Source organism: Sinocyclocheilus rhinocerous, unplaced genomic scaffold (genome assembly GCF_001515625.1).
Source record: "Sinocyclocheilus rhinocerous isolate Xijiao unplaced genomic scaffold, SAMN03320098_v1.1 scaffold1721, whole genome shotgun sequence".
Lineage (NCBI taxonomy): Eukaryota > Metazoa > Chordata > Actinopteri > Cypriniformes > Cyprinidae > Sinocyclocheilus > Sinocyclocheilus rhinocerous.
The window spans coordinates 307528-324148 of record NW_015666162.1 but is presented as its reverse complement, the minus strand read 5'-3'; the positions used below and the strand labels follow the sequence as shown (position 1 = coordinate 324148).

Genomic DNA, 16621 nt, shown 5'->3' with positions numbered 1-16621 from the left:
CAAAGTACTTAAACATATTAATCTAATGACATTTAGACATTTGTTACTGTCCAAATAGAAGATTGTAAATTTAATTACATGCAAGTTAAAATAATTTAAATACAATTAATAATATATTAGTCTCATATTAGTAATATATTATTAGTCTCGCACTAGTAATATATTTTAGCTTATATACATGCATGTATTTGTGTGTGTGTGCATAATTTATTTATTTTTTGCTGACACTTCACTCTGACTTCACTGTCTAGAAAGAGATGTTACAACATGTTTACATAGCACAACAATCTATTTTCTAGAAATTAAGTAGGTAATACAAAGCCAGAACAATTCAAGTTCTTGTCTGTTACTATAACCACAAAAACTGAGGAATCTGAGAGTGGAATGAAAATGATTCTTTGGTAATCAACATTATGCTGCTGATAGAGCTTAACATCTCACATTAGAGCTGCTGCTGGGGTTGAAGCAGGTAAACTATAGCTTGTATCAGCGCTTTTCTCTCTCTGTCCTGCCCTGCTCATGCAGTGAAACCCCTCCTCCTTCCCATCAGGTACTGCTTCAACCCCCCTCTTCAGGTACGCTCTGGAATGCCAATTTATTGTCCCCGTGCCATACTGCGATTGTACAAATTCATTCTGCTTCCAATTAATTAGGAAGAAAGAATACTGGAGCGAAAAGCAACTTCTGAGCATGGGATTAATTGAAGTCAGCCACTGACACGCGGCATTTCTCAAAATAACTCGCAATGTCACATTCTGATGAGTAAAATAATTGGATGTAAGGACTTGAGGTAATTGTAATTACTAGAAACGTAATTGCAAAAATGAAAAGATAGACAAAAACAAACAAAAACTAAAATTAAAAAAAATTTTTTTTTACATAAAATAAAAAATGTTATATTACAGCCACAAAACGTACAGTATATATACACAGATTGGGCCCAATTAAATTAAGACAAAGTACTTAAACATATTAATCTAATGACATTTAGACATTTGTTACTGTCCAAATAGAAGATTGTAAATTTAATTACATGCAAGTTAAAATAATTTAAATACAATTAATAATATATTAGTCTCATATTAGTAATATATTATTAGTCTCGCACTAGTAATATATTTTAGCTTATATACATGCATGTATTTGTGTGTGTGTGCATAATTTATTTATTTTTTGCTGACACTTCACTCTGACTTCACTGTCTAGAAAGAGATGTTACAACATGTTTACATAGCACAACAATCTATTTTCTAGAAATTAAGTAGGTAATACAAAGCCAGAACAATTCAAGTTCTTGTCTGTTACTATAACCACAAAAACTGAGGAATCTGAGAGTGGAATGAAAATGATTCTTTGGTAATCAACATTATGCTGCTGATAGAGCTTAACATCTCACATTAGAGCTGCTGCTGGGGTTGAAGCAGGTAAACTATAGCTTGTATCAGCGCTTTTCTCTCTCTGTCCTGCCCTGCTCATGCGGTGAAACCCCTCCTCCTTCCCATCAGGTACTGTTTCAACCCCCCTCTTCAGGTACGCTCTGGAATGCCAATTTATTGTCCCCGTGCCATACTGCGATTGTACAAATTCATTCTGCTTCCAATTAATTAGGAAGAAAGAATACTGGAGCGAAAAGCAACTTCTGAGCATGGGATTAATTGAAGTCAGCCACTGACACGCGGCATTTCTCAAAATAACTCACAATGTCACATTCTGATGAGTAAAATAATTGGATGTAAGGACTTGAGGTAAACAAACGGGGGAATGGATATCTCACAACATTTCCATGGAAACTACATGACAAAAGCAGGACAGGTTGCCAAAACAGAGTGTCATGAAGCCGGTTTCTGCTCTAGGGCTTTTATGTCCGCCATCATCAAGCTAATTGCTGTATCTGTGAGCTAATGTTCCCATTCAGACGTCCCTATAATAGCCCTTCACTGTGGCAGTCCGGAAAAAAACGATTTGCAAAGACATCATTAGAGACAGGAAGGATTCTTCGTGACCTTTGTTTTCTTGATACCTTGACACTTCATGAAATTTCTCATGTATCCTATTGTTTATGCTTTTTTTTTTTATAAGTGCCTTTAACCTTGTGGACATTAAATAATAAATTATCTTGCACATTTTTCATACTAGTTGAATTAATGCATACTAACAATATCCAAAAATACTACTTTTTTTTTTCAGAACCAAAAATGTCATTTCCACTACACATCAACTGATTTATTGTGTTAAACAGCATTCTGACAATGACATTTTTAACAGTTCTGGAATTTTATGCATCCTGAACACACACATTTTTTTACACTTTTTGCAAATTTGAGAAAAAATTACAGCTTGACTGGAAATAACAATACAAAATTTTCTGGTCATATTTACCTCAATTCTTCATACATCATGTCTTCATATTTCACCTTCATCTTCTTGGTAACCAAGTACTTAGTCAAAAAATAAATAAATAGATAATAAAAAATTTAATGATTTATTTTTTTGATAGAAAATACATCACAACTGAACTTTGTGATATAAACCGTTTACACTCCAGAATCAAACTGCTACATGAATTTCCATATACAAAAACAATCTAGTTTTTAATTTTTCCAAACTACTTCTTGCTGATTCGGTTGATTCACATGAAATTTTAGAGAGAAATCTTGACATTGTACTGGAATGAAATTTACTTGTTTAACCGCTTTGACCTAAAATATTCAGATCTTAAAATAATATTTCAATAATTTAACTACACATTCGCATATTAACAGTTCTTTGATGTTGGTTAATGGTCACATGACATGCAGGCACATAAAATATTAATAAAAATATATTCATAAAATCTTTTTTAGCAAGTGTGTTTTACTTGATTTTTATTTTAAAATTATAATTGTTTTTTATGATTCAATTATCAGCTTTTCACCAACTCATGAATCCCCAGAGGTTCGCAAACCCCCGTTTGAGAATTTGAGCAGACGCATTTTTGTGTGTGTGTCCCATCATAACTGACTGATCTGTATCTTGTGAGTACAAAGTCGAAACCTCGTAAAATTTGGTACACATGAAAAACAGGACATTCTTAGGATGCATGACAAATTTCATCAATTTTCGATGCTAATGGGGTGCTATAACGGAAGAGAAATCTAAAAATTTCAAACTACGTTATGCTAATTTAACTATATCAACAGCATCAGCATCAGCAGGTCCTGTTCTACAAATCTGCCATTTTTGCTTATTTTGTCCATCTTGATAACTGCCTTTCGCTATAATACCTTTTTCCTTTTTGTAGTGGCTGTGCGTTCTGGAATTTTCTCGCAACCTGGACTCCTCCTGTCGGCGTCGCTGCTCCAGTTGCTCGCAAACATATGGTGCACAGCGCGCTTCAGAAGGAAGTAAAACATCCACTCTTGGAAATGCAGCCTCACTAATCACCGATGCCTGGTCGGGGTTCTCAGCGGCTGGTAAAGTGGCAGGTCTGCGAGTGTTTTGTCTGATCAGAGAAGCATGAAATTAGTCCAACTGAAACAAAGTGGAGATTAATTGGGCGTGGCTACACAATATTGTTCCGCCAAGTTTTAATATCCTCATTTAGGGGCTTTTAGCCTGGCTGAGCTTCAGAACGCATTTGATGCACACACTTTAAAAAGACTAGATTCGGTTAAATGGCAAATGCTATGTAAGGTATTAAGTATTTATGGGTTTATTCTCTCGGTTCAACCTTCCCTCTGGAGTTCATTGCAGTAACCACTTTATTACTTCCCGGTGACATCAGAAGTGCCCTTCTGCCTTTAAAGTACTCTTCTCTCTATGCATTCTGTCATTGTTGAGAGCTTTTGGTTGCCATAGAAACATGCCATGAAGTGGATTTTATCAATGTTTCTTTCATTCAGTCTTTTTTTTTTTCTTTATTCAAACATGTCAAGCTTTACTAAAGAGCCTTCATCCTGAACTAACTGATCAAACAAAGGTATAACTACTGTCAGTCAACGGTGGCCACAAAGTGTTTGGTTTATACAAGTCTGAAAGACTCTCTGGGATATGATTATATTCATATATTCCATAAAATGAAAATCTGACAAAAATTGGTGCCCTTGATTGATGCAATGAGCCCCTCGTATCCTCAAAGCTCACTCACAGCGAAAACCAGAGGACATCTGACTTTGCTCTTCAGTAATTTATTTTAAATCAGATTTCAGCCTTCCCATGAGTCTCTTCCTCGACTGTAGGCGGGTGGAGGGTTCGTCCTGACCGGTGTAATAAAGATGTATTTCATTAATTCGGTCATCAAACATTTAAAAATGTTAGGAATTTTGAGGTAGGTGGTTTGAACCTCATTCAGCCTTGGGATATTCAGTTCTCACTCACTTAAGTGAGATAAAACACAACCAAAGAAAAAAAATTAAAGATGTTTTATCGATTTAATGATGAACCGACTTTAACAGAGTGTTTTCTATTGTCCTTTTGCATTATCAGCACGTTTTTCCTGTTTAACACTGTAAAGCTGCTTTGACACAATCTGTATTGTATAAAGTTATATTTTCACAATCTGTATTGTTATATTTTTAAATATATTAAAACTGAAAAGAGTTGTTTTAAATTATAATAATATTTTACAATATTTTTTACTGTATTTTTGAACAAATAAATGCAGCCTTGGTTGAGCATTAGAGGCTTCTTTCAAAAATATGAAAGAAAACCAATTCAAATATAAGCATTATTATTGTAAGAATAATATATAACAATATAATATAATTTTATTGACTATTTTTCTTTCCTATTTTGAATTCCGGAGCTGTTTGCTATTTAAAAATTCATTTCCGTGCTAAACCACCCACATCGTGTAATTATGAGTTTAAACATGTTTAAATGTTTAATGACATTTTAAGAGCAATAAGTGCATTGCATTCAGAGTTTCCCATCATGCATTCTGTCAAGGAGGTGTTTTTTCAGAAACAGGGTTAAACTCTGAAAAGCAGGTGGCCGTTCATTCACTGACCTGCCGCACCGCTGCACTGAAACTGCAGTCATGACCTACTTAGTGGCAACTGGCAGTTTTCCAGATCTCAAATTAGCATGTCAGATAGGATTATGCTCCTCTGACTGATCCACTGCTAATTAACACCAATAATGATTGAAGTATTTTAGAAGGAAGACAGAATGAAAACGCCTTGTTTTGGACAATCCGCCCATATGGAGTTTAGATGCAACAAATCTCATCTACACACCCAGCATCTGTTGTTACCTTAAAGGGGACATATCAGGAAAAACAAGATTGTCTTTTTAAAAGCAAATAAATAAGTACAATACTAATTAGAGAACAAAACTGCACATTTTAATTCTTTCAGTCCTTTAAGAAAGCATTTAACATGGAAACAGCTTGGCCCATTAACAGATGTTGTATGTCTTCAAGGACTAGTTCACATACAAATGAAAAATCATCATTTACTCACCCTCATGTTGCTCCAAGCCTGTATGACTTTGCTTTTCTTCTGCGGAACATAAAAGGAGATGGTTTAAACAAATGTTATGCTGCTATTTATAACAAAAACATATAAGCAGGCTGTCAAGCTGTAAAACAATAGTTAACAGTTAAAATGAAAATTTGCTGAAAATGTACCCACCCTCAGGTCATCCCAGATGGAGATGAGTTTGTTTCTTCATCAGAAGAGATTTGGAGAAATTTAGCATTACATCACTTGCTCACCAATGGATCCTCTGCAGTGAAATATGATGAAAAAAAGTCAAAGAACATAAGGGTTAGTAAACAGTGACATATTTTTAAGGGCCATTTTAGATATTGTTGCTAAGTGTTGATAAATATCAGCCTAGTCAGTTACTGTACAATGAGTGGTGTAACTAACATACGATCATTAGTGAAGAAATTCAGACAGATTTTTTAAATTGCAGTCCTAGTTCATTTAGTGTAATACGCCGTGAGTAAAGGAGATGGTAATCAGGCTACATTGAAAAATTAGGCTGTCATCTCAGGGGGGATCTTACACCATTTCTGATACTGGAAAGGGAAAAAAGAAAAATATGTTTTGGATGTTGGTTATTTTTATTGCAGGTGACCTGAGAAACACTGTACAAGCCCATGGAGACTGGGAGCGTATTGAATCCATACGTATTAATTAATTCTGCAAAGCATGACACATGCAGCACAGACTTGGATTTCCACTAATTAATTTTTTCAGCTGCACTGTCAAGCACGTTCACGCAACAATTCCCACAGGGATTCAAAGAAAGCATACAGTGATCGGTCCTTTAGAGCAGCTTTACTGAGCAGACAGCTACAAGTTTGCACAATATTATTCTCCTTGTTCTTCTAAACCGATTTACACAGCGGCTGAATGTTGTACGTGTGCACGTATTTCAGAGAGACCAATTAGGAACATCTATCTCTTAACATCCTTGAAACATGATTTAATTAATAATCTCTTTTATGAAACATATGATGAGCACAGAAGTGAAGAGAAAAATACATTTGATTTCTTTCCAGAATATCACACAATGGAGTTCTGCACCAATGACTCCTTGTTCATTGCCCCAAATTTGATATTTTCTCCCTCGTTTTTGTTTTTTGTGACCTGAAGATGCTCATTCACTCAAAATGATAGACACTGCGCAAGTAAACAAACTTGCCGTTGAGAAAGTATCTGAATTAATTAGGTTTGTTTTATACACCAGTGGGTCTTTTCCCACACTGCAAACGCATTTTTGTGTGTGTGTCCCATCATAACTGACTGATCTGTATCTTGTGAGTACAAAGTCGAAACCTCGTAAAATTTGGTACACATGAAAAACAGGACATTCTTAGGATGCATGACAAATTTCATCAATTTTCGATGCTAATGGGGTGCTATAACGGAAGAGAAATCTAAAAATTTCAAACTACGTTATGCTAATTTAACTATATCAACAGCATCAGCATCAGCAGGTCCTGTTCTACAAATCTGCCATTTTTGCTTATTTTGTCCATCTTGATAACTGCCTTTCGCTATAATACCTTTTTCCTTTTTGTAGTGGCTGTGCGTTCTGGAATTTTCTCGCAACCTGGACTCCTCCTGTCGGCGTCGCTGCTCCAGTTGCTCGCAAACATATGGTGCACAGCGCGCTTCAGAAGGAAGTAAAACACCCACTCTTGGAAATGCAGCCTCACTAATCACCGATGCCTGATTGGGGTTCTCAGCGGCTGGTAAAGTGGCAGGTCTGCGAGTGTTTTGTCTGATCAGAGAAGCATGAAATTAGTCCAACTGAAACAAAGTGGAGATTAATTGGGCGTGGCTACACAATATTGTTCCGCCAAGTTTTAATATCCTCATTTAGGGGCTTTTAGCCTGGCTGAGCTTCAGAACGCATTTGATGCACACACTTTAAAAAGACTAGATTCGGTTAAATGGCAAATGCTATGTAAGGTATTAAGTATTTATGGGTTTATTCTCTCGGTTCAACCTTCCCTCTGGAGTTCATTGCAGTAACCACTTTATTACTTCCCGGTGACATCAGAAGTGCCCTTCTGCCTTTAAAGTACTCTTCTCTCTATGCATTCTGTCATTGTTGAGAGCTTTTGGTTGCCATAGAAACATGCCATGAAGTGGATTTTATCAATGTTTCTTTCATTCAGTCTTTTTTTTTTTCTTTATTCAAACATGTCAAGCTTTACTAAAGAGCCTTCATCCTGAACTAACTGATCAAACAAAGGTATAACTACTGTCAGTCAACGGTGGCCACAAAGTGTTTGGTTTATACAAGTCTGAAAGACTCTCTGGGATATGATTATATTCATATATTCCATAAAATGAAAATCTGACAAAAATTGGTGCCCTTGATTGATGCAATGAGCCCCTCGTATCCTCAAAGCTCACTCACAGCGAAAACCAGAGGACATCTGACTTTGCTCTTCAGTAATTTATTTTAAATCAGATTTCAGCCTTCCCATGAGTCTCTTCCTCGACTGTAGGCGGGTGGAGGGTTCGTCCTGACCGGTGTAATAAAGATGTATTTCATTAATTCGGTCATCAAACATTTAAAAATGTTAGGAATTTTGAGGTAGGTGGTTTGAACCTCATTCAGCCTTGGGATATTCAGTTCTCACTCACTTAAGTGAGATAAAACACAACCAAAGAAAAAAAATTAAAGATGTTTTATCGATTTAATGATGAACCGACTTTAACAGAGTGTTTTCTATTGTCCTTTTGCATTATCAGCACGTTTTTCCTGTTTAACACTGTAAAGCTGCTTTGACACAATCTGTATTGTATAAAGTTATATTTTCACAATCTGTATTGTTATATTTTTAAATATATTAAAACTGAAAAGAGTTGTTTTAAATTATAATAATATTTTACAATATTTTTTACTGTATTTTTGAACAAATAAATGCAGCCTTGGTTGAGCATTAGAGGCTTCTTTCAAAAATATGAAAGAAAACCAATTCAAATATAAGCATTATTATTGTAAGAATAATATATAACAATATAATATAATTTTATTGACTATTTTTCTTTCCTATTTTGAATTCCGGAGCTGTTTGCTATTTAAAAATTCATTTCCGTGCTAAACCACCCACATCGTGTAATTATGAGTTTAAACATGTTTAAATGTTTAATGACATTTTAAGAGCAATAAGTGCATTGCATTCAGAGTTTCCCATCATGCATTCTGTCAAGGAGGTGTTTTTTCAGAAACAGGGTTAAACTCTGAAAAGCAGGTGGCCGTTCATTCACTGACCTGCCGCACCGCTGCACCGAAACTGCAGTCATGACCTACTTAGTGGCAACTGGCAGTTTTCCAGCTCTCAAATTAGCATGTCAGATAGGATTATGCTCCTCTGACTGATCCACTGCTAATTAACACCAATAATGATTGAAGTATTTTAGAAGGAAGACAGAATGAAAATGCTTGTTTAGGACAATCCGCCCATATGGAGTTTAGATGCAACAAATCTCATCTACACACCCAGCATCTGTTGTTACCTTAAAGGGGACATAGCAGGAAAAACAAGATTGTCTTTTTAAAAGCAAATAAATAAGTATAATACTAATTAGTGAACTAAACTGCTAATTTAAATTCCTTCAATCCTTTAAGAAAGCATTTAACATGGAAACAGCTTGGCCAATTATAACAGATGTTATGTATAGAAGTCTTAAAGGACTAGCTCACATAAAAATGAAAAATCATCATTTACTCACCCTCATGTTGCTCCAAGCCCATATGACTTTGTTTTTCTTCTGTGTGACATAAAAGTAAATGGTTTAAACAAAGTTTATGCTGCTATTTCATAACAAAAACATATAACCAGGTTGTTAGGCTGTAAAAGAAGATAACAGTTAAAATGAAAATTTGCTGAAAATGTATTCACCCTCAGACCGTCCAAGACGTAGATGAGTTTGTTTCTACATCAGAACAGATTCTGACTTGCTCACCAATGGGTCCTTTTGCAGTGAATGGGTGCCGTCAGAATGTGAGTCCAAACAACTGATAAAAACATCTTCAGTCCACCAGTTAACATCTTGTGAATTGAAAAGCTGCATGTTGTAAAAAACAAATCCGTCATTAAGAGATTTTAAATTTAAACCGTTGCTTTCAGCTAAAATACCAGTACATAATCAAGCCGACGTTTGGCCAGAAGCGATGATTTAGTATCTTGATGGATTTGTTTTTATTACAAACATGCAGTTTTTCACTTCACAAGACATTAATTGATGGACTGGAGTCATGTGGATTATTGTGTTGTTTTTATCAGCTGTTTGGACTTTCATTCTTACGGCACCCATTGACAATATCAAACACAGTGTTTATTAAATGAATATGCATTATGCGCAATTTGCTGTGCGGACATTTTTGAGAAAATGTTGATGAATAAACTCAAAGAACATAAGGGTAAGTAAATGGTGACAGATTTTTAGGGGTTATTTTAGACATTACTGCTAAGTGTTGATAAATATCAGCCCAGTCAGTTACAATGAGTGGTGTAACTAACATACGATCATTAGTGAAGAAAATTTAAACAGATTTTTTTTAATTGCAGTCCCAGTTCATTTAGTGTAATACGCCGTGAGTGGAGGAGATGGTAATCAGGCTACATTGAAAAATTAGGCTGTCGTCTCAGGGGGGATCTTGAACCATTTCTGATACTGGAAAGTGGAAAAAAGCAAATTATGTTTTGGATGTCGGTGATTTTTATCTTGCAGGTTTTATTGCAGGTGACCTGAGAAACACTGTACAAGCCCATGGAGACTGGGAGCGTATTGAATCCATACGTATTAATTAATTCTGCAAAGCATGACACATGCAGCACAGACTTGGATTTCCACTAATTAATTTTTTCAGCTGCACTGTCAAGCACGTTCACGCAACAATTCCCACAGGGATTCAAAGAAAGCATACAGTGATCGGTCCTTTAGAGCAGCTTTACTGAGCAGACAGCTACAAGTTTGCACAATATTATTCTCCTTGTTCTTCTAAACCGATTTACACAGCAGCTGAATGTTGTACGCGTGCACGTATTTCAGAGAGACCAATTAGGAACATCTATCTCTTAACATCCTTGAAACATGATTTAATTAATAATCTCTTTTATGAAACATAATATGAGCACAGAAGTGAAGAGAAAAATACATTTGATTTCTTTCCTGAATATCACACCAATGTCTCCATGTTCACTGCTCCAAATTGACTATTTTCTCCCTCGTTTTTCTTTTTTTGAGACCAGAAGATGCTCATTCACTCAAAATGATAGACACTGCGCAAGTAAACAAACTTGCCGTTGAGAAAGTATCTGAATTAATTAGGTTTGTTTTATACACCAGTGGGTCTTTTCCCACACTGCAATGAGGCTTGAGAGAGACATTTAATTAAAGAAAAGATTAACTGTTTTTATTATTCATACCAGCTCGGTGGCATCTGTGTGAATTGAATTTAATATGCATATGCCACAAGAGAGGGAAGCTTAATTTAGACTAATAAATTATCTTTTTTGCAGGCTTCTGTAAACACAAAGATGTTTATAATTTCATATATACAGTAAATTTTGCAATGCGAAGATGAGTCACCAGATCTGCTTTGAATGACTCTGCTGCTAATTTAAAGCAGTTATGTGTCTTGAACATGGAAAAGATGTACATTTTGACATTATTTACTCATCTGCATGTCACACTCATACTTTATGCTGTCATTTTGTTGATGGAACATGAATTTTGATCTTTTCTATAAGCACAAAAAGCACCATAAAATGGGTCCAAATAACATGCCATCTAACCTGTGTCTAAATTAAATTATAAATCAACCTTCATTCCCAAACATAGCAACATGCTTAAAACAATAGTTCTCCCAAAAATGAAAATGTGCTGAAAATGTACTCACCCTCAGGACATCCAAGATATAGATGAGTTTGTTTCTTCATGGGAACAGATTTGGAGAAATTTGCTCACCAATGGATCCTCTGCAGTGAATGGGTGCCGTCAGAATAAGAGTCCAAACAGCTGATAAAAACATCACAATAATCCACAAGTAATCCAGACCACTCCAGTCCATCAATTAATGTCTTGTGAAGTGAAAAGCTGCATTTTTGAAAGAAACAAATCCATCAAGGCATATTAACTTTGAACCAATACTTCTGTAATCCAAAATAATGCTTCCACCAGTGGAAAAGTCCATCCCTTGTTGTCCTCTAACGTCAAAATACACCAACATATTTGTTTAAAACTATTTTTCTCTTGTAAACAATGTTTGATCTGAGCATATTTCTCTCCTGATTCACTTTTTCACTGAAGAAAGCAATATTATGGATACTCATATTTTAGCCAGAAGCAATGTTTTGAAGTTAAAAACGTCATGATGAATTTATTTACATGCAGCTTCTCGTTTCACAAGATGTTAATTGATGGACTGGAGTGGTGTGGATTATTGTGATGTTTTTATCAGCTGTTTGGACTCTCATTCTGACGGCACCCATTCACTGCAGAGGATCCATTTGTGAGCAAGTGATGTAATGCTAAATTTCTCCAAATCGGTTCCATTTTCAGCAAATTTTCATTATATACATTCCAGCCCACATAAAATTAAAATCAGTACTGTTACCTCTTTATGAGCACATTTAACTGAAATTGTCCAGTTCATTCCTATGGAACATTCTGAGATAGCAATAGTAACCAAAATGGGTGGAGCTTAGCAGTGATGTAAACTAAAGCAAACAAGTTCAAATTTGTATACATTTGCTTGGCACTTGGCAGATGCTTTTTAACCATGAATCACATATTGTGATTGATTGTGAGTGCCAAATAATACAAATCTATTGCTACTCAAACTCAAGATGCCAATAAGAGCAAAATATCAGATCAACTGTAACACTGCACGCATTTGAGAAGTGTTTTATCCACTCACTTTACTGCTGTTTTCCATCATTACCTGGCATTCACAGAAGGATGTTTGGTTTGCATAGCTCAGAAGACATCAAGAATTCTGTTGCATCTCTTGTAGGCAACACAAATGTGACTTTTTTTGTTACTTAAAAGAAAAACTCCCAAAACATCACAGCACAAATAATTTCATGATGTTTTGTATCTTGCAGTCACACTGCAACCTGCACATTTTTAATTGTGCCATCGAAACAAACATGCATATGATTTAATTCCTCACTGGCTGAAGTTTGAGCACATCATGGACTCTGAATGAGTTGGATTTAATTGGGTTCACTTTTGTCAGGGAAAGAAATACTCACCATTTGAAGAGAAGCAGCACAAAATCACCAATTCCCTTTAATTTTGCACCTACGAGCAGACAGCCAGGAAATAAAAATGAGGGATTAAAACGCAAAAACCTTTATAGTTAGCTTCAAAGAGCAGATAAATACGCAAGTTTCTCCCTTTTTTCCCCATTTAGAAATAACGTCCCTTTGAAGGTAGCATTTGATGTTCAAATAATTACTCCTAATCAGACAACCCTCCATTCAAAGCAGTGCACTATTTCTTAATTTTGACTCAGGTTGTCAGTCCAAGTTTAATTTGAATATAATCTCAATATCAGTTCTGTGTAGTTTTTCACTGGATGTTACACATTTATCTAAGTTTTAGTTATGAAGATAAACTCCAAACTCAAAGTTAGGAGACTTCAGAGTTGGTCTGCTTTCTCCTACTTAATAATAATAATATATATAATAAATAAATAAATAAATAGAATAGAATCAAATCAAATGAACGTTATAAATGTCCCTACTGTCACTTTCTACAGTGTATCTCTCTTTCTCTCTCTCTCTAAAATAAATACTTTGTGAGCACCAAATCAGAAGGATTATGCAACACTGAAGACTGGACTCTTTATGAGCACATTTAACTGAAATTGTCCAGTTCATTCCTATGGAACATTCTGAGATAGCAATAGTAACCAAAATGGGTGGAGCTTAGCAGTGATGTAAACTAAAGCAAACAAGTTCAAATTTGTATACATTTGCTTGGCACTTGGCAGATGCTTTTTAACCATGAATCACATATTGTGATTGATTGTGAGTGCCAAATAATACAAATCTATTGCTACTCAAACTCAAGATGCCAATAAGAGCAAAATATCAGATCAACTGTAACACTGCACGCATTTGAGAAGTGTTTTATCCACTCACTTTACTGCTGTTTTCCATCATTACCTGGCATTCACAGAAGGATGTTTGGTTTGCATAGCTCAGAAGACATCAAGAATTCTGTTGCATCTCTTGTAGGCAACACAAATGTGACTTTTTTTGTTACTTAAAAGAAAAACTCCCAAAACATCACAGCACAAATAATTTCATGATGTTTTGTATCTTGCAGTCACACTGCAACCTGCACATTTTTAATTGTGCCATCGAAACAAACATGCATATGATTTAATTCCTCACTGGCTGAAGTTTGAGCACATCATGGACTCTGAATGAGTTGGATTTAATTGGGTTCACTTTTGTCAGGGAAAGAAATACTCACCATTTGAAGAGAAGCAGCACAAAATCACCAATTCCCTTTAATTTTGCACCTACGAGCAGACAGCCAGGAAATAAAAATGAGGGATTAAAACGCAAAAACCTTTATAGTTAGCTTCAAAGAGCAGATAAATACGCAAGTTTCTCCCTTTTTTCCCCATTTAGAAATAACGTCCCTTTGAAGGTAGCATTTGATGTTCAAATAATTACTCCTAATCAGACAACCCTCCATTCAAAGCAGTGCACTATTTCTTAATTTTGACTCAGGTTGTCAGTCCAAGTTTAATTTGAATATAATCTCAATATCAGTTCTGTGTAGTTTTTCACTGGATGTTACACATTTATCTAAGTTTTAGTTATGAAGATAAACTCCAAACTCAAAGTTAGGAGACTTCAGAGTTGGTCTGCTTTCTCCTACTTAATAATAATAATATATATAATAAATAAATAAATAAATAGAATAGAATCAAATCAAATGAACGTTATAAATGTCCCTACTGTCACTTTCTACAGTGTATCTCTCTTTCTCTCTCTCTCTAAAATAAATACTTTGTGAGCACCAAATCAGAAGGATTATGCAACACTGAAGACTGGAGTAATGATGCTGAAAATTCAGCTTTCATCACAGGAATAAATTACAATTCAAAATATATTAAAATAGAAAACATGTATTTTAAATTCAAATAACATTTCATAACTTTTTACTGTATTTTTTAACAAATAAATGTAGCCTTCGTGAGCATAATATTTGGTGACTTTTCAAAAAACAGATTTTTTTTCCCCCCAGATATACACACATATATGTGTGGTATGGATACAATTCAGGCATACTACACTAGTTTGCATATTAAATGATGCATAACAGGGAAACAGAAAAGATAGATGGATGTCCAACTGTGATGCTCAAACCAGACGATGATGAACTCAGACATAAATAGCATCACATTTCTACGCCATTAATGTTAAACAAAAGGCTGGAGCGCTGCTGACGCTTTAGGGACTCGACTGACTCATCTCACCTGTCTAGGGAAAATGAGGCCAATCGTGATGTACCACCTGCTTTTTCCTGTCCTAAAGACTGGGTCAGACCAAGAGCTCCTGTTTTAAGAAAGATTTGTGTGAATGTGCAAATGAGTTACAATGACTGTAATTCATAGTTACATTTTGTACCAAGTATACTTTCACATGCTACTGTTTAAATCAAACATAAAATCCATCAAACTGCAAGGAAAATTGATGCACTGCACTGGCATCACGGATATAGTGAAACATGTATGCATAAACATGACCTCTTTAATAGTGGCTTGTTTACCTTCCGTCTGACAGGCGTCAAGAACACAAGACACATCCTTTCAGCCAGCTGTCAAACTCTATCTCTGCTGTCAAAATCATATTATAATCTCACCATGCGATGCTCGGAAACAATGCTGCCTTTTGAAAGGATGAGGACGCATCTAGACGCTCTAAATATAACTCTGAAGCAGATACATCTAATAACCTCCACGGGTTGTAAGAGCACTTGAAACAAATTGGTTCCTTTCCTTCCCGCACATATCCAAACTTCGGCTCATGAATAAAGAAGTTCTTGATTTCCAGACTTGATGTTTTTAAGGAGAAGACAAGTCAAATATTGAAAGCCAATCTGATCTCAAAGTTTCGATGAATGAAATCAAATCATTCCATGGATCAAACTCCAGCAATGTCATAGATTTTCAACTAGCAAAACAAAATTATAGCAAATTGAAAAGGATCTCTGCTCAACTATTTCAGTTGTTTCTGTTACTTTCCTACGGTTGGCTGAGACTTCAATTCTCAGAGCTGATGGCATCAGAGCTCTGATGTTTAAACTAGAAGATCCTTAGCTTGACTTTTCTTCTTTTGGACCAGGTTCAGATGGCATACAATCTCTGTAATTTCAGTTTCTATTCTGATTTCAATGCAGAAAACAGAATATTTCATAGTTAATTGTTCTGTGGTGTTTGCTAAGGCAGTCATCACTATGACTAATTGCTCATATGTAAAAATTGAACAAAACTTTTAGTTTATTACACATTGGCATTTACGTCTTCTTGCATCATTTGTGCTACAGAAGTGAATGACACATCAAACTGTGCAGCTTTTAAGGAGACTGATGACTTTATGAAGACTTATGATTTTCGCTTGGTGGAAAATAATACAGCCAAAGAAAATCTCATAGATTTGAAGGAAGGATTCAAGACTTACTGGTGGGTTCTTTGGGCTTGAGCCAGTAAGAATCCATCTGGAACACCATAGCAACCGCATAGCAACATGCTTAAAACAATAATTCTCCCAAAAATAAATATTTGCTAAAAATGTACTCACCCTCAGACCATACAAGATGTAGGTGAGTTTGTTTCCTCATGGGAACAGATTTGGAGAAATTTAGCATTACATCACTTGCTCACTAATGGATCATCTAAAATGAATGGGTGCCGTCAGAATGAGAGTCCAAACAGCTGATAAAACATCACAATAATCCACAGGACTCTAGTGCATCAGTTAATGGACTAAGCCTACTATAGATTGTAGACTCGTATTTTGGCCAGAAATTACAGTTTGAAGTTTAAAATGGTTTAAAATGCCCTAATAATGGATTTGTTTCTTACAAACATGCAGCTTTTCACTTCACAAGATGTTAATTGATGGACTGGAGTTGTGTGG

The 16621-nt window shown here is 35.4% G+C and overlaps 1 pseudogene; it reads left to right on the top strand.

Annotated features, from left to right (window-relative positions):
* Positions 1–1761: 1761 nt before the first annotated feature.
* LOC107731786 (uncharacterized) overlaps positions 1762–16621 on the top strand; it is a 20229-nt pseudogene continuing 5369 nt past the window's right edge.